The 19298-nt window shown below is 40.0% G+C and overlaps 1 non-coding gene across 1 annotated transcript; it reads right to left on the reverse strand.

Moving 5' to 3' along the window:
- Positions 1–771: 771 nt before the first annotated feature.
- On the reverse strand, positions 772–878 carry LOC116142317. The gene has a single exon (XR_004129981.1). It is a non-coding gene; the product is annotated as a small nucleolar RNA R71 (small nucleolar RNA).
- Positions 879–19298: the final 18420 nt, after the last annotated feature.

Consider the following 19298-nt stretch of genomic DNA (forward strand, 5'->3'; position numbering starts at 1 on the left):
CGGTAGAAAACTTAGTGCTTAGCAACAATCCTTGTGGGAACGATACTCACTCATCACTCTATTACTTGTGCGACTAGTATACTTGCTACATTTGCATGTTGTAGGAAACACGCATCAAGTTTTGGCACCGTTGCCGGGGATTGAGTTTTAAGTTAACATTGAGTTTTTCTATAGTTAGCTAGATTGAAGTTTTAATTTTTGTTTTCAATTTTCAGTTGGTTTGTGATCTCACTTTCTTTCATTAATTCTGTATAGTTTATGCGAAGAGCGAGACGTCAGCCAGTGGTTCCTGTTGATCTTGAGATTGAGAGAACCGCCAGATGACTTAACAGAGAGAGAAGAGAAAGAGAGGATATAGTGGTTGAATCAAAAGCAATAGCTATTGAAATGGCAGAACCAGAAAACAGGACACTAAGGGAATTCTCAGTTCCTACGGTTAATGGCAGTGGTTCGAGCATTACGAGACCAGCGATCCAAGCCAACACATTTGAAATAAAGCCGGCAATCATCCAGATGATCCAGCAGTCGGTAAGGTTTAACGGTGATTTGAAGGAAGATTCGAATCAGCATATTGCGAACTTCTTGGAAATTTGTGACACCTTCAAGTCGAACGAAGTGTCAGATGACGCCATTAGGTTAAGGTTATTCCCGTTCTCATTGGGGGATAAAGCTAAGGGGTGGTTAATGGCACTACCATCGGGGACTATCACAACATGGAATGATCTAGCACAGAAGTTCCTAACCAAGTTTTTTCCTCCAACAAAATTAGCAAAACTGAGAAATGATATCACATCATTTCTACAAGATGAATTCGAGTCATTGTATGAGGCTTGGGAGAGGTACAAGGAATTGATGAGGAAATGTCCACACCATGGGTTACCAGTTTGGCTTCAAGTCCAAACATTCTACAATGGATTGATGGGTAACGTGCAAACCATGGTGGATGTAGCATTAGGAGGAGCCTTGTAGAATAAGACACCAGAGGAGGCTTATGAGTTGCTTGAGGTTTTGGCAAGCAACAACTATCAAAGACCAAATGAGAGAGTGATATCAAGAAAATCTACGGGTCTTCATGAAGTTGATGTCTTCACAGCCATCTCAACCCAATCACGGCACTTCAAAAACAGTTGAGAAGTATGCAAGTAAATTCTATTCAAGCACCTCAACTAACTTGTGATTTTTGTGCAGGGAACCATGTGAGCAGCGAGTGTCAAGTGGGGAACACATTTGCTTCGTCATCTTCATCATCGGAGCAAGTGAACTACTTGGCAAGAAATCAAAGGCAACCAAACAACCCATACTCCAACACATACAATCCAGGGTGGAGAAATCATCCAAATCTGGCTTGGGGCAATCAGAACCAACAAAATAATCAATGGAACCAAAGGACATTGCCAAATAACCAACCAGAGGTGAATAATCAACCGGGAGATCTAAGAGTGACAAAGTTGGAGGACATGTTTGGGAAATTCATGTAGGAGATCACAGGTTTTATGAATGAGATGAGAACAAATTTTAGAAATCAAGGGGCGTCCATTCGAAATCTTGAGGTATAGATGGGACAATTGGCCGAGAAGCTAAATGAGAGACCGTAGGGTTCCTTACCAAGCAACACAGTGACTAACCCACGTGAGCAAGCAAATGCCATAATTTTGAGGAGTGGGACAGTTTTGGAAGAAGTTGAACAAGCTGGAAAGGAAGAATCTGAAAAAGAAGTTGATGAAGAGATTGTAGTTGATGAGAAACCAAGCGGTTTGGAGGAAGAGAACAAGAAGAAGGAAGAAAGGCAAAAGAAGAAGGAGAAATTGCCATTCCCGAGATACCACCAGAGTTGGCACATCACACTCCACCCGTGCCTTTTCCTCAGAGACTGAAGAAAAAGAATCAAAATAAGCAGTTTTCAAAATTTATTGAAATATTTAAAAAATTGCATATTAACATTCCTTTGCAGATGCATTGCAGCAGATGCCGAGCTACGCGAAGTTCCTTAAGGAAATCCTATTGAACAAAAGGAAGCTAGAAGATGAGGAAACGGTGATTCTTACGGAGGAGTGCAGCGCCATTCTCCAGAAGAAGTTACTCCCGAAGCTCAAAGATCCAGGGAGTTTTACTATTCCTTGCATTATAGGAGATATTACTTTTGATCGTGTTTTATGTGATTTAGGTGCTAGTATTAATTTAATGCCCTTTTCTATTTTCAGGAGATTGGGAATTGGTGAAGTGAAGCCAATGACCATGTCGTTGCAACTAGTGGATATGTCCATAAAACATCCGAGGAGGATAGTGGAAGATGTGTTGGTGAAGATGGATAAGATAATTTTTCCAGCAGATTTTGTTATTCTGGATATGGAAGAGGATAAGGAAATTCCTCTTATTTTGGGCCGACCATTCTTGGCTACGGGGAGAGCACTAATAGATATGCAAGAAGGAAAGTTACTATTGAGAGTTCAAGATGAAACAGTAACTTTCAATGTCTTTGAGGCGATGAAGTTTCCATCCGAATCGGATTCGTGCTTTAGTGTCAATGTGGTGGATAAATTGGTTGTAGAATCTATTGAAGAAAACACCCCACAATTACCTCTAGAAACGTGCATAGCCAAATCAAAAACAGTAGAGGTAGATGAGTCGGCGAGTGATGAATGTGCTAGGTTGATAGAAGCACTTCAACCGATTGATGAGAGTCAAGATCTAGAATTTGAGGAGTTTGATTTTTGAAAAAGAAAAGGAAAAGGAAAAAAATGAAGAACCTCCAAAGCTTGAGTTGAAACCTTTACCTTTCCACCTCAAATATGTATATCTTAGGGACTCAGAAACCTTTCCAATGATCATTAGTTCAGGTTTGAGTAAATTGGAGGAAGAGCGGTTGATTAGGGTGTTGAGGGAACATTGACTAGCAATTGGATGGACTATTTCGGACATTAGAGGCATCTCGCCATCATTTTGCATGCATAAGATACTCATGGAGGATGATATTAAGCCAAGGGTGCAACCACTACGAAGATTGAATCCTTCAATGAAGGAAGTGGTGAGAAAAGAAGGTGGTAAAACTCTTAGATGCGGGGATTATCTATCATATTTCTGACAGTCTATGGGTGAGCCTGGTATAAGTGGTTCCGAAGAAGGGAGGTATCACGGTAGTAAGGAATGAGAGTAACAAATTGATACCAACTAGGACGGTGATGGGCTGGAGAGTGTGCATTGATTATCGAAAATTGAATGAGGCGACAAGGAAGGATCATTTTCCACTACCTTTCATTGATCAGATGTTAGAGAGGTTGGCAGGACATGCCTATTACTGTTTCCTGTATGGGTGTTTAGGATACAACCAGATTGCCATCGCTCCTGAGGATCAAGAGAAGACGACCTTTACTTGCCCCTATGGCACCTTTGCTTACCGAAGGATGCCTTTTGGGTTATGCAATGCACTAGCAACATTTCAGAGATGCATGTTGTTGATCTTTGGAGACATGGTGGAACGGTTTATAGAAGTCTTCATGGATGACTTCTTAGTTTTTGGTTCGTCTATTGATAGTTGTCTAACTAATCTTTCTCTTGTTTTGCAGCGATGTAAGGAGACGAACTTGGTGCTCAATTGGGAGAAGTGTCATTTCATGGTCCAGGAGCGAATAGTGCTCGTCATAGGATTTCAAAGGACGGAATAGAAGTTGATCGAGCAAAGACAGAAATGATAGAGAAGTTGCCACCACCATCAAATGTTAAAGCAGTCCGAAGTTTCTTAGGACATGCGGGGTTTTACAGACGATTCATCAAGGATTTTTCTAAGATTTCTAAACCCCTTTGCAATTTGTTGAATAAAGATGTTGTGTTTGATTTTAATGATGAATGCATGCATGTCTTTCTAACTCTTAAAAAATTATTAGTATCTGCACCTATTACTGCAGTTCCCGATTGGGGACTGCCATTTGAATTAATGTGTGATGCTAGTGATTTTGCTCTAGGGGTAGTGTTAAGACAGAGGAAAAATAAAGTGTTGCATGTAATTCAATATGCTAGCAAAATACTCACTGATGCACAATTGATTTACACCACCACTGAAAAAGAATTGTTGGTTGTGGTTTTTGCTTTTGACAAGTTTCGTTCATATTTATTAGGTGCAAAGGTGATTGTCTACACGGACCATTCAGCATTTAGGCACTTATTGGCAAAGCAAGAAGCGAAACCTCGGCTGATAAGATGGATCCTATTGCTTCAAGAATTTGAGTTGGAAATTCGAGATAAGAAGGGGTCGAAAAATGTGGTGGCAGATCACTTGTCAAGGATTGAGAGACCAATCCAGGAAAATGAAGAGGAAAGTCCAATTACAGAAACATTTCCGGATGACAAGTTGATGAAAGTGGATGAAGCACCATGGTATGCAGATTTTACAAATTATTTGTCATCGAGGGTGCTCCCAAGTGGTATGACGTTCCAACAAAAGAGAAAATTCTTCTCAGATTTGAAGTACTACTTTTGGGAAGAGCCATTTCTATACAGACACTGTGTTGATCAAATGATACGGAGATGTGTCCTGGAGGAGGACATGAAAAGCATTCTACGGCATTGTCACGAGAGAGAAGTAGGTGGCCATTTTGGAGGAACTACAACAGCAGCCAAGGTTCTACAATCGGGGTTTTATTGGCCAACCCTCTTTAAAGATTCCTTCTGGATGATTCAGGAGTGCGACCAATGTCACCGGGTTGGTAATATTTCAAAAAGAGATGAGATGTCATTGAACAACATCCTAGTGGTTGAGCTTTTTGATGTGTAGGGGATTGATTTCATGGGTCCCTTCCCAAATTCTTTTGGGAACACATATATTTTAGTGGCGGTGGATTACATGTCGAAGTGGGTAGAACTTGAGCATAAATCATACTGGGCAATCAAGCAGCTAAACATCGACTTGAAAGCTGCTGGGGAAGAAAGGATGCTTTGAACAAACTCGATGAGTTCTTACTCGAAGCATATGAGAATGCCCGGATTTACAAGGAGAAGACAAAAAGGTGGCATGACAAACATATCCAGAATAAGAACTTTGAAGTAGGATAAAAGGTGTTGTTGTTCAATTCTAGACTTAGGCTTTTTCCCGGAAAACTTAAGTCTAGATGGTCCGGACCGTTCACAGTGACAAGAATTCACCCATACGGAGTGGTGGAAGTGTCACGTGAAGAAAAGGGAACCTTTACAGTCAATGGACAGAGATTGAAGCCATACATAGATGGGATGCTGGGTTGCAAATCCATCCCAATATGGCTTGACATTCCAACTTGAAAGATTGAGAGAGTCGAGCTTACTGACTATAAACAAGCGCTTCTTGGGAGGCAACCCAAGTGTTTTAATTTTTTTTTTTTTTCTATTTTTCATTTCATTGTGTTTGAATGTGTTTGATTTTCTTATGAGTTTGAATGATTTTTAATTTGTATGTTTTTGGGTGTTTCAAGTGAAGTTTTCAGCTAATGCAAGGAAAGAAAATGCTCCAGACTTGGTCGGGGCGAAATATTATTCTTCGTCGCGACAAAGCACATTGTGTGAAAATGAGTTTTGAAAAGTCCCAGACTTCGCCGGGGCGAAGCAACCTGAAAAATATGTTGCAGCTACTGTAAGTTTTCGCCTTGGTGAAGAATTTGTCCTTGCTGTGGCGAAGCAAGTTGGACGAAATTTCTCTAAGGCAAGTTCGCCGTGGCGAAGATTTTTCCTCGCTAGGGCGATTAGCCATGGTAAGTTTTCGCTCCGGCAAAGTATTTTTCTTCGGGTTTTGAAATTAGGGTTTTATGAATGAAGAACTTTGCCGTGGCGAAGACAGTTTTTTATAAATACCTACTTTCGTTTTTCATTCTTCACGCGACTTTTCAAGTCCATTTGAGAGAAAAATTTTCCATTTTCAATCCTTTGCCTTCCAAGTGTTTTCCCAACCAAATTTCTCACTCCTTAACCCTTCTAAACACCAAAACAGCTCATTTCAACAATAATTTTTGCGAAAATTGCACGAGATTTTTAGGTTCAAGAAATTTGGGCCTTTCCAATTTGGGCTGATTCTGGGTAAATTGGTGGCGAATAATCCTTCGTATTGGTAAGATCTCAAGTTCCCTAAACTCTTTTTCGCATAATTTCGAGTTTTGATTTGTAGATCTGAAAAAGTTGATTGTTGGTTGAGTTGCGAATTTTTGGGTGCTTGTGAGTTCGATTTTGTTAAGGAATGGTTGCTTGTGCATGTTGTGATATCGAGGAGTGTGGGTTTTGAGTTTTGGAGTGTTTTGTTGAATTTGGAGAAATCGTAGTTTGGGGGTCTAAGTGTGAATTTTTGGAAGTGTTGTCAATTTTCTTTTTAAGGTTTGAATTGGTTGTTGTGGGGAACCTAGGCTTGAATTTTTGGTTGTGCTGTGAGTTGAATTATAGAAAATGACACCCAAAGTCAAGGTACCATCAAAGGGCAAAGGAAAGGGAAAGAAAGTGGACAACCGCTTCGTGAGTGAGGAGGTCTGGAAACGATATCAAGGGCTATCCAAAGAAAAGATGAGGGCTTTATTCCTGAGCACAGATTGACCGCGAGTCAGGCTTTGGACTGGAGTCAAGGGAGACAGTGGGAACTGTTTATGAGTGCTCTTGCACAACCGGATGTAGAGCCGCTAGTAAGGGAGTTTTATGCCAACCTCCTAGATTGTGAAGAGGGTACTGCATTTTTTAGAGGAGTTGATGTGCCGTTTACGGAAGACGTGATCAATGAGTTTTATACCCTGCCTAGGATTGATCAGGATAAGTACGCAAGGTTTAGGACGTCACAGTTTCAGGATAGTGTCATTCTTCTGGTCATTATAAAACCGGATGCAACTTGGGCAGTGTCGAAGAAACAAAAGAAGACCATTAAGGGAACTTATTTGACACCGATGGCTCGACTGTGGCATTATTTTGTTAGTGCGAGGTTGATGCCGGAAACGCACTATAGCACGGTAACTTACGAGAATGCATTATTGCTTTATTCTATTGCCACAGGAAAGAGTATAAATATGGGATGAATTATCTTGAACAACTTTCATCATGCCGCCAAACCAGGACAATCAAGTTACTCTTTCCCATATCTCATTACAGCCTTGTGCATTAGAGCTGGAGCTAAGGTGTATGATGATGAGCAACGTATTCATGCTGCCCCTCATCCTCGATTCAGATTATTTTCAAAAGCATCTTGAACGTCCAGAAGTTGAGCAACCAAGAGCAGGAACAAAACGGCAGAGAACCACACAAGGCCCTGTCACATCCTCTAGCTCCACAGCTACACAGAAGGAGATGTAAAGCAAATGATGGGTATGATGAAACGTATGGCAAAACGTCAGGATTTGTTGGCTGATCAGACCCAAATGATGTATGATATGCAGAAGAGTAGCTTCAACAAGCTCAACGTTGACACTACAGAATTCCAATGGGCTGACTGGGATTCAGATGAGTGGATGGACTCCGAGTCAGAAGAGGACGACGACGAGGAGGGCGAAGAATGAGCACCGGAGCACCTGTTTTTATTTTTCTTTATTTTTACTTGTTTTTAGTTAATTTCGTTTTTCATTTCAAACAGTAAACTTAGTTTATATTTTTGTTTTGGATTGTGGTAGTTGTTTTAGTTATTTCATTTTCTTTTAATTTGTAGTTGTTAGAAGGACGAGATTAGGTTATAATACTTTCATATTAGTCAATGGATTTTTCTAACATAATGGACACCACAGTTTCAATTGTTTTGACAGATGTTGGGTGATGAAAAAGTCCAAGACCGGGTGTGCACTGTGGAGCGAAACTTCACAATTTAACCAGGGAACTATTTCGTACCTTTGTTGTTTTTGTTTTTCTATTCCTAGTTTATGCGTAATAGGACATTGGGGACAATGTCATCTTTTGTTTGGGGGTAGCAAAATTAGAAATTTTTTATTTTGTTTATTCTACTTTGGTTTGATTGTTTTTGCCGATGATGAATTGTATAAATCAATGATGAGAATTGGATTGTTGTGATTTTATTGTTAAGAAATGTTAAGCATTGCTTCAAGTTTAGGTTTATTGATTAAATTTTGATTAAGGTTTGTTGAGTGGTTCAACCACCATTTTCACTTTTCCGGCGTGCTTAGATTCATTTTATGTACTTAGGTAAAGTTTTGATAATGTTGGTGGACTCTAGAACCTAGTAGAGAAGTGCTTGAGGCGAAATTCTAGGATTAGACATGGTTGAGGAGATGATTTAGGCATTCTTTTTGGAACGTTTGAGCCCTTCTAGCCGATCCATGAATGAAATTGTCCCTAGTCACCCATTTGAGCCATATGAATTATTATTGCTTTATTTTTCTTGGCAGCCTAAAAATTGTCCGATCCTTATACCCTAAACACTCTATCGTACCCTTAGGAGAATTCGATCCTAATGCAAACATAAAGAACGAGAAGAGTTGTGCGAATAAACTAAAAGAATAGTTTGGGGGTTATGAGAAGGGAAATAAAACAAAAGAGGTAGTTCACCTAAATTCAATTGAATAAATTTGCAAAAAAAAAAAAAAAAAAAACTTGAACCCGGGCGCCACTGTAGCAGTACTGTTCACTCCCGTCTTTTGCCACGTTTAAGGGTATCTCGGCTGGAAACCAGTAACCGCCTTAAAAACTGCCTAGCAATACTTGGCGACCTCTAGTATAACAACGCCACGTACACCTTAGACGCACTTCCCCCGCTGCATATATGGTATCAGAAATAAGAAAGATACAAGTTTGAGGGTTGTAAATTAGTGGACACGTTGATTGGTGGTTGTGAAGAAGTGGAGTTCGATTTGATTTGAGTGTTTGCATGAGAAAAACCGAGTTTACTTTGTTATTCCTCTCCTTTTTCTTGGAACCCATTTCCCGAGCCTAGCGTTACAAGCTTATAAAGACCTTTTGATTCTTATCTTTGTCTAAGTCCTCATTAGTGGAAAGTAGTTCGATATTTAGGCTTATGGAATCTGCCACCATTTGATAAACTTTGCATTCCTACATAAAATAATCCTGGAAGTCGGAAGGTGGATTGAAGTGGGGATTACCTACTCGGGGGACCAATTGAGGAAGAAAGTCGATGTAACTTATAACTTCTTGAAGTGTTAAACATTTTTCTATTAATAATTTTGCAACAACTTTTGAGATTGGTATAAATTCTAGGCAATTGTTTTGTGAGTCGAGTCTCTTGTTTCTCTTATTCAATTTTTGTCATTTGCTATTTTGTGTTTTTGAACGTTTGTGTTTTTCTTTTATCTTGTTTTGTACCTGATGCTCGGGGACGAGCATGTCCCTAGTTTGGGGGTATTTGATAATCCGAGGATTATACTAGTTTATTTAAGCTTTTAGGCTGGATTTTAGATACTTCTTAGTTCATTTATGCCTGAATTGCTACTTAATTCCTTAAATTTTGTGTTTCAGGTTAAAATGGACATTTTGAGCGAATAAAGACAAATTTGGAGTTTTTGGACTCAGAAGCAAGCAGATCTCAGAAGTTGGGAGAGTTCTAAAGCAGAGTCAAGCACGATGAAGCTTGTTCCCAAGGGAGAGCACCGAAGATCGAAGATTCAAGCAAAGAAGCAAGCGAAGGGCAATTCTGTAATTTTAGAATTCTTCAGGAAGCTTCGTCGAGGCGAAGGTTGCTCTTCGCCACTGCAAAATGAGCCAGTCATGCACCAGATTCAGCTTCTTTTGTTGCCGCGACGAGATTCCTTCTTCGCCGCGGTGAAGTCTGCATTTTCCAGTTTTTGTAAAACGCACAGTTTTACTTTTTAGTGTTTTCTTAGGATTTTGGGCAAGGTATAAAAGAAAAACTTAGTCTTTTTGCTAAGGGTTCGTCTTCAAGTACGGTTTTGAGCTATTTACATTTTCTTAGATTCATTTTTAGGCGAACTTAGATTTAAAAAAGGTGAAGATTCAAGATTAAACCAGTGGATTCGTCATTTGGGGAGATTTCTTGGCTTTTCTCTTGTTTGCATTATGTTGAATTTTGGTATTTTTGTTTCTTTTGATTGTATTGTTGATTCAGCCATAAACTAACCTATTTTGGGTTAGGGTTTTGATTGTAATTCGGAATTTCATGGGTTAAGTAATAGATTGTTCTTCTTTTCATACGATTTTGCTTTGATTGTTGATTACTCTGAATTAACTGTTTATATGTGATGAACATGATGAGATTGAGAAATGAATCATGTTAGGCTTCTTGGGTAATCACCATTGTAGTATTGGATGCTAGAGATAGATTCAAGAACCAATGAAATCAATCTAGGATTCTTGTGCTTAATGAGCTTAGATTTATTAACCTTCAATTTGTTGGGTGTGGAAGGTTAATAGGGAAGAGTAGGAAAACATAGCCTGAGAAGGTATGTTTGACACTTTAGAGAGTTCGATTTACAATCAATGCATGTGAATATGAATTTAGTTTAATTCTTTAGAAAGAACCCATAGAGTCTGAATGAAGTCAAAACCCTACCCGTTTGTTTGAATTGATTTTATCCATATTTTAAATTTTGCTTTCATAGTTTACTTTTATTTTAGTAAAATTTTGTTTTAGTTATAGTTTAAATTGCTCCCTTTAATCCAAAAGAATTTGATTGCTTCAACTTGAAAACGGTAGAAAACTTAGTGCTTAGCAACAATCCTTGTGGGAACGATACTCACTCATCACTCTATTACTTGTGCGACTAGTATACTTGCTACATTTGCATGTTGTAGGAACACACATCAATAGCCCCCAATCTATAACAAAGGAAGTATGCTCTTCGTCCAATGTGGACATCGAAATTTGATTATATCCCGAGTAGGCGTCCATAAAACTCAGTAGCTCGTGCCCAAAGGTGGCATCAATGAGCTGGTCGATTCCTAGCAAGGGAAAGTTGTCATTCGAACAGGCTTTGTTGAGGTCGGTGAAGTCAACGCAGGTTCGCCATTTGCCGTTAGGCTTCTTTACCAAGATCGAGTTGGCAACCCAACTCGGGTAGAGTGCTTCCCGGATGGATCTATTTAGGAAGAGATTATCTATCTCCACTTTCAAGGCAGCATATCACTCCGGATCCATTGCTCTCCTCTTCTAGCGGACCGATCTGACCTCGCTATCAATATTCAAGGCATGGAATATAATATTCGGATTGATCCCGACCATGTTAGTGTGAGTCCATGCGAATACGTCGATATTTTCCCTAAGTAAGTTAGTCAAGTCATTGGCGAGCTGGGGGTTGAGATTACTTTTGATTCTTAACACTCAGCTCGGCTCGCTTTGATCGACCGATACCTCAAATAGGTCCTCAACCGTCCCACTGCAAGGGCATTCCTAGATGCGAGGATTCATGTTATCCTCAGTTAGGCTAGGTTGTGGCTCGATCCTGCTGATCACCATTGCTTGCTCATAGATGTCGATTGGAGTTCATTTTCCCTTGCACGCCATCTGCACTGCCCTTACATAGCAGTCGCAAGATGCGTGTTGAGATCCACTTACTTCCCCTATCCCTATCGGGGTGGGGAACTTCATCTTCAGATGGTAGATTGAAGTGATTGCTTTGAAGCTTCATAGTATAGGTCGTCCCAAGATGCCATTGAAAGCGGATAGACAGTCCACTACTAAGAACTCACTCATTTTGGTCATCTCGTTGATCTCTTCCAAGGTGACCGAGAGTGAGATCGTCCCTTTGGGGATCAAATGATCCCCGGTGAAACCATACAGAGGGATAGAGGCAGGCTTCAGATCTGCCTCGTCCAGTTTTATCCTCTCGAAAGCTCGCTGGAACAATATGTTCACAGCGCTTCCATTGTCCACCAACATTCTATGGACCTCACATCGTCCTATCTCAGGCGTGATGATGAAAGCATCATCGTGGGGATGATGCAATCGCACCGCGTCTTTCTTAGAGAAGGTGATTTCCTTCCCTGCAAACCTTGGCGGGTCGCGGCGTCATGCTCATCACACTTATAGGGTCATGACAGGCTGCGCAAGCATATCTTTCATGGGCACCTCAAGAATTCCCTAGGAGGTGTGGTGCCCCAAAGATGATCCCTACACTATAGAGACCTTTGCAATCACAACGCTTCTTTCTCGGTTCCTCTTGATTTTTCTCCCAAACGGGAGTAGAGTCATCGACATACTCTTTGAAGTGCCCCTGCTTAATGAGGTCCTCAATCGCTTGCTTGAGGACCCGACACTTGTCGGTGTGGTGTCCATTATCTCGATGATAGCAGTAATATTTTTTATTATTTCTGGCTGAAGGGGGATTCTTCATGGGCTTGGGCTCTCCGAGCAAACCGGCCTCCTCTAATTTACCTAGAATAGTCGATATTGAGGCATTCAGATGGGTGTATTGACTTTTGTTGTGATCGCTACGAGGAACTGGGGCATAGGATTTCTTGGGCTCGTATCGCTGCTTCTTTCCTTTTCGCTGATTGTCATTAGCCCATCTACGATCAACCCTCCTGTTCTCCCCCCGATCGGGAGTATTGCCCGAAAGCCCGGGGTTGTGGCGGTTGAGCGCAGCCACAGAGTTTTCAATACGGAGGTACTTTTCAGTAAGGTTGTAGAAGCAAGTGAGGGAAACACCGTCCTCAGATTGTAGCTCCTTCCACAAGTCTTCCTGTAGATGAACTCCCATGATAATGAGAGTCCGAACGGACTCTTCGGGAGTGTGAGCTACTTTGTGGAGCTCCCTGTGGAACCTGTCAATATAAGATTGGAGGGGTTCATCCCTCTCTTGCCTTATGTTGCTCAGGTAGCTTAGCGACATTGAGAACTTCCTGTTCGCCTGGAAGTGCCTCAGAAACCTCGAGCTCATTTGAGGCCATGAGTTGACTAATCCTGCTGGGGAGTGACCTAAACCATCGCTTGGCATGGGAGGTAAAGGTTACTACCAAGCAACGATATTTTGCTAAGTCAGAGACTTGGTGGAGTTCCATGAGGTCATTGAACTCATACAAATGATCCTGCGAATCAGAATTCCCATCGAATGCTCGCATGTCGAGCATTCTAAATCTCAATGGGAGAGGAGCAGCTAACACTGCTAGAGAAAAGGGAGACGCCACTGTGACCTGCCTTTACTCATTTCACTAAGCCTTAAGCTGATCCAGAGCTCACTATAGCTCCTCAATCTGAGGCAGCGGAGCTATCTGGGGATCATTTTCCGCAGCGTGGGTTCGACCCTCACAGTTGCGATTGAGGAGAGACCGCAAATCGGACTCCTCCTCGCCTCGGCTAGCAGTTTCGACCAATCTCGACACATGCTGGTTGGAGTTGTGTGATGGCATTGAGTGGTTCGGGGAATCTTCCTGACCTTTGCGATGGTACGAACCAACTCGCGTACGATGGGAGTCCCCTGCACGATGACGATCGAGGTCATCACTTTGGCGAAGATGGGAATCTCCCCGCCTTGCACTTTTGTGGGAGTGTTCGTGCGACGTGGCACGGGATGGCTCATGCCGCGACATGTCACTGAGTCGCAATGCCACGGGTATTCTACCCGGGGAATGATCGGTGTTCGCTAGTCCCTCGGAGCCTTTGGCCGGGTCCACTGTGCGCTACTTGCTTTCCCTTTCTCTGACGTGCTGTAGTGCACGCGGTATGGGCTTTCGCCCTTTTCCACACTTTCATGCGACCTGCAGGCTTTTTCGATGATCGCGCCGCCTCATTGGATTCGGGTGGCATGACACGATCCAATCGGTCTAGCCTTTGGTTGACCGTTTGAAGAGTATTATTGAACCTCTCTAGGTAACTCATGACAGTCGAATCAAGCCATGAGCTTGAAAGGATATCCCCTATGATATTTTGCTGGGCTGGCGGCACTTCAGGAGAAGTGTCCTCCTATACCTGGGGGATCTCTTCATTGCCATAATTGGTTCGCTCAAATTCGAAGCCACGAGCCATTTGCTGTGGTGGGACCAATTAGTCAGAGATTTTCCTGATGAAGAATACGTACTAAATCAGGTCCTCCTTCTAACGCCAAACTGTTGATGCTTGATTTTGACACCAACTATTCACCCTTGAGAAATGCTAAGCAGGCTTAGAAGTCACACGCGATATGAGAATATTTACTTAAATAAAGGATGAAAAGCAATGTTTAAAGTGGTTCGGATGCTCAAAGGCGAATCCTACGTCCACTGATATTGTATTAATGAGAGTAAAGTCAGGTCGCGTTCAGCGAGCTGAGTTACAGCTTAGAGAATACAAGAGAGAGAGAGAGAGAGAGAGAGTATGTTATTCCAGAGTGAAATTAGCCAATCCCGCAAATGAGAGAGGAGTCCTCTATTTATAGTGGGATGAATCAAGGTAATGATTACTAAATTTGTGAGTGGGTGGGTACCATGCAAATCCTTCTCTACGTCCCATTGTTCACCTGCCCGAATGATTTCCTCGACTTGTGCAGGGATTGGACACGTGGATGATTTCCAACCATCTGCTAACTTGGCATTCACTCACTGCACTGACAGAGGCATGCCACTCACATCATCATGTGACGTGGCTGCATCTGAATGGTTGTGGAACCTTCATAAGTTCTGACCACCCCCATGCTGACAAGACTTCGCGTTAGCCCTACTTTTTCAGGCATAACCAAGGAGTTTAACACTTTTTTATGGATCTACTTGTAAGAACTCTATTAATTTTGATTCTGCTGTTGTTAAAGTTCATCTATAAGTGGAATAACAAGGCAGGGTCTATTAATTCTTATTGATTGTTGATTTCATGTTGGTGCCATTTGCTTCTGGGGAAAGAGGAAAGTCTAAAACAGCAGCTATAGAATGTAGAATTTTTCTTTTTATGTTACTATTTTCTTTGTTATTTTGCTCTTCAGAAATTTTAACATGAAAAGAAAATGGCTACTGAAAGTAACTGAACTGATTTTATTGATAAAAATTGAACACCATTACACATTTGATAAAATATGAAAAGAAATTATGATCTACATCTTCAATAAACTCAAATAATTTTTATTTCTACATCTTCAAGGAACTCTGCACCTTTCAAAAGTTGGCCAATTTTTGAGGAACAGGAATGCCTCCATCCTGATTTTAGCCAAATTCACAAAGCTGAAAACTATGGGCTATGGCCTATCATGGACGCAACTGTTCTTTATATAATTGTAGCCTCAACCTGCAAAATTAAACCCAAAAAAAAAAAAAAAAAAGATTAAATACGACAATTACAATTAATCACATTTTTTATAGATAATGTTCATATAATTTTTACCCTTCTTTTCTTCGCTTCAACATCACTCCTGGCAAGAGCTGTAAATTAAACCACAACAATGTATCAATTGCTTGCTTAGATTTACATGCTAAATTACCTAAATCATTTTTGTGAATGATTAGGAGATATGATATTCTTTGACAACTTAATTAATAATTCTTTGACAACTTAAGTAATATAGGTTTTAAGAAAAAAAAAAAAAAAACCAATAATGAAGAGAAATATGAACCTTTTTGATGAAGAAATATGAAATATGAAATATTTTTGATATTCTTCATATCAAGAGAGCATTGATGTGCTCTCATTTTTCCTATACCATCCATTTCCACAAGGTAACAAGCTTTCTTGGAGAAAACCTGAACCTGTTTTGAATTTTGAACCATAATTTTTCATAAATAAAGACGTTCTAACATATTTTGAACTCATTGCAAGTTTTGTGATTTAGAAAGATGAATGAGATTGAATTTATAAAGAAGTAAGGCGGACTACACGAGGTAATGTACAAAATGAATAGGGCCAAATAAATAAGGTAACTTATGAAATGATGTTTTTCTAAATTTAAATCTAAAAGCATCCATCTGGTTTCATGTGTTTATGACTCATTTTTCCATGTAACGTATTTCTTTAATTGGCAAATGGTGAATTTATGATTCAAATTCATTGATACTTCTTGAAATCCAAAATCATTTTCACGTGACTTTATATATTTATGATCAATGTTCTGAAAACTAGACCGAGTCAAGGCCTAGTTCCTAAATGTTTGAAATTCATCAAAAAAACACCCCTAAATAATTACGTATAGGTCCCTAAAGGTTTAAAATCTATACAAAACACCCATGCCATCTAGATAGTCACGCAAAGAGACTAGTGAGTGGTGGCAACAACGACGATCGATGGCTAATCGGAGTTTGAAACGATGGGGCTTTTGATGTAGAGATATTGTTGACTGTTATGGCGGTGTCAGAGAGTTTGAACAACGTCATAATCTACCAGAATCAAGAAGGAAGGCCTTCAGTTGTGCGAACAATAGGTGGTCGCGAGCAACGAATGGCCACTGAAAATGGAAGGGTTTTGTCATGGAGATTTCAACTGGTCTTATGGTGGCGTTATCTCCCTCGAACGGTGCCAGAATATGGCAAGCTTGACTCGCGATTGGACCACGATTTGACACTATTCCGATGAAACAACCATGGGTCAATCTGGTTTGACTGAGATTTCTAATTTCAAGGAAAATTGGATCGAAGAGGGCACCAGTTCCCGGTTGAACTGGTCCTACCAGCTAGTCTGGTTCAGTTTTCAAAATACTGTTTATGATATATTTTTTATGCAACATACATCTTTCATTGGCAGGTGGTGAATGCACAATCAAATTCTCTAGTAAAACTCATAATTGAAAACTCCTTGAAATCCAAAATATTATCACATGATTTTACTATGATAAGTTTTTCACGCAAAAAATTATCTCAATCTGTAATATCCCACTTGAGGTACGTGTTTAAGATTTGCTGTATTAGTTAAAAGTTTATTGTTTCAGTTTCAATTGAGTTTGTATGTTGAGTTGGTTGAATGATTGTCCTGAAATTTGGTGAATTTTGATGAAGTTTGGAAATCCAATCTTCACCGGGGTGAAGAAGGAGCTTCGCTTCTTCGCCCCGGCGAGGAGGAGGAGCTACACCCACGGGTAGGTTCTGCCCTGTTTCGCCGGGGCGACCGAAAGTGCTTCGCCGCGGCGACGAGCCTAATACAAAGTTTCTTGAGTTTTCTAGAGAATTCTTCTTTTGGGGCATAATGACCATTCTACCCCTAATTAGTAGGAAAAGTGGGGAGTAAAATGTAAGGAAATTTAGTAGAGATTGTGTTTGGATGGGGGTGTATTTGAAAAGAATCAAAGGATATAGATGGAATTTCTAAGAAAGGGCAAGGGAAAAATGGGAAATGATGCTTATAATATGAGCTAAAAAGGGTTAAGTGTAGAGAAACCCTTTAGTCCATCCATTCCACCGCCTCTTCCATTTGCCTAAGTTCTCTCATTTTCTCCATCCAATCTTCCAAGATTTCTAAGGGATTTAGGAGAGCTTTTGAGTAATTTTGAGTAGAGATTTCATCTAAAGCATCCTAAGGTAAGGATTCATGCTTTAGATGTGAGTTTTCTTATAGTTATAATGAAGTCTTATTTGGTTGTTGTTGTTCTTGTTGTGATTTTGAGTTGTAGAGAGGAAACAAGACAACAAAGGAAAAGAAAAATGCTAAAGAAGCCACCTTTTCACAAGGTAAGTAAATCCAACCTAACTTAAGGTTTAAGCAATCAAATGATGGATATGTATGCTTATGTTTATGAGCTTGAGATTGATTGTTGAGAATGATATTATTGATGAGTTGATGGCTTTTGATGAGAAGAATTGAGCCATGAGAAGTAGAAATGAAGTTGTGGTAACCAAGTGAAGTTTGGTTACATTTAGAAAGAATTTAAGTAGAATATTTGAAGTGTTTTCTTGGCCATGTTTAGATTTATTGTGGAGTAGTTTTGCTCCAATAATGGATGGTTAAATAAAGAAGCAAAGATGTACAAAAATAGACTTAAAGTATGCATGCATTATGTTTGATGAAATGCCTAAGTGAAATCTGCCCTGTCACTGCCGTGACTTTCTAAGTAATTTTTGGGAATCTTACGGATTGAACTGGGCTGAGATCAAAACATAGAAGTTATAGCCCTGTTTCTAAGCTTTAAAACGAGACCAAAACCGTAGCAATCCGAGGTGTATAACGCAAGTTATGGCCGTTTTAGTGTGACCTGTACAGAATGACGGTTTTGAGGAAATCTTGTAGTTGGCATTTCATTAGTGCATTAGTGAGCATGAGCTAGTTATACACTTAAGAAGTAGCTTGAGACTTAGTAAATAATTTGAGTATAAGCTACTTTAAGAGTTAAGAGCAAGAGAATAGAGTAGGTTGTGCGATGGGGAACCCGTGAGTAATGGGTAGAGTATTCCCGCATGTACGCCGCATTGAGAGAGCGGCATGAGTATCAGATAGAGAAGTGGTGTAGCCCATGAGAGTGCATGTGGATGAGGGCTATACCCGAGTACCCGAGAGAGAGAGATTATATACTCACATGGCCAAGGGTTCCGAATCCATGCATAACCGGGTCCGATTGGCTTGAATGAGTAGAGGTCACGTAGAGTGGGAGCGAGTCCCGGCCGTGCCCCCGGTAAGATGGGGTCGTGACTTACAAAAGAGTTATTAGAAAAGAGTTCTAAGAGAAAGAGAAAAAGAGAAAGAGAGAGAGAAGTACCAAAGAGAAATTGAATGAGGAGTCGTAAGGAAAGAATTAGAGAGAGTTACGGGGATAGATGAGTAGAGGATTTACTTACTGAGCATTGTTTTAGTGCTCACCCCGTTGTTTTCCTATGTTTTGCAGGATCCAGGTGAGGACACAGTCGGATGGACGTCGGCACTCGAGGGGAAGCGGTTACACTGTCCACCATGTTTTAATATCTTTTGTACACATTATAAGTTTGTGTAAAAATGTATATTTTTGTAAAGAATATATATATATATATATTTAATAAAAAAAAAATTTGGGCCCAATTTCTTTATATTATTTTATATGTATTTTATTATGAGAATTTGAGTAGTAGTGGCTATTACACAATCACTAAAAAAAGTGTATTTAACTATTTATGATTTAGCCTCTATGTGTAACATATCTTATTTATTAATAAGTAGTAAATTCATGATATAGACTTTAGTAGAATTCAAGATCAAAAACTAATTGAAATATGAAAAATATCACTTAATTTCACCTATTTATAATACAATTCTATGGTGGGGTATTGGCTTGGGCTAGTCACCTTGACCTAAGTGCATTTTTTTTTTTTTTAAATTTACAGAAAATTATTTTTTACCATGAAGGTTGAGTTTGGTTGGGAGGGTTTTGACATTACTCCAGTGATGTTCATCTTATATTACTTACATTACCACGTTTGGTTGTCAAGTAAAATAAGATTTCGATAATCCTCTAATGCCAATAGTAATAACTGTTGGTTATATAGATGGTAATCTGATTACCACCATTTTCTTAGGTATTTTGAGATTACTTGATAATCTA

This window comes from Pistacia vera, unplaced genomic scaffold (assembly GCF_008641045.1).
Source record: "Pistacia vera cultivar Batoury unplaced genomic scaffold, PisVer_v2 Contig1126, whole genome shotgun sequence".
NCBI lineage: Eukaryota > Viridiplantae > Streptophyta > Magnoliopsida > Sapindales > Anacardiaceae > Pistacia > Pistacia vera.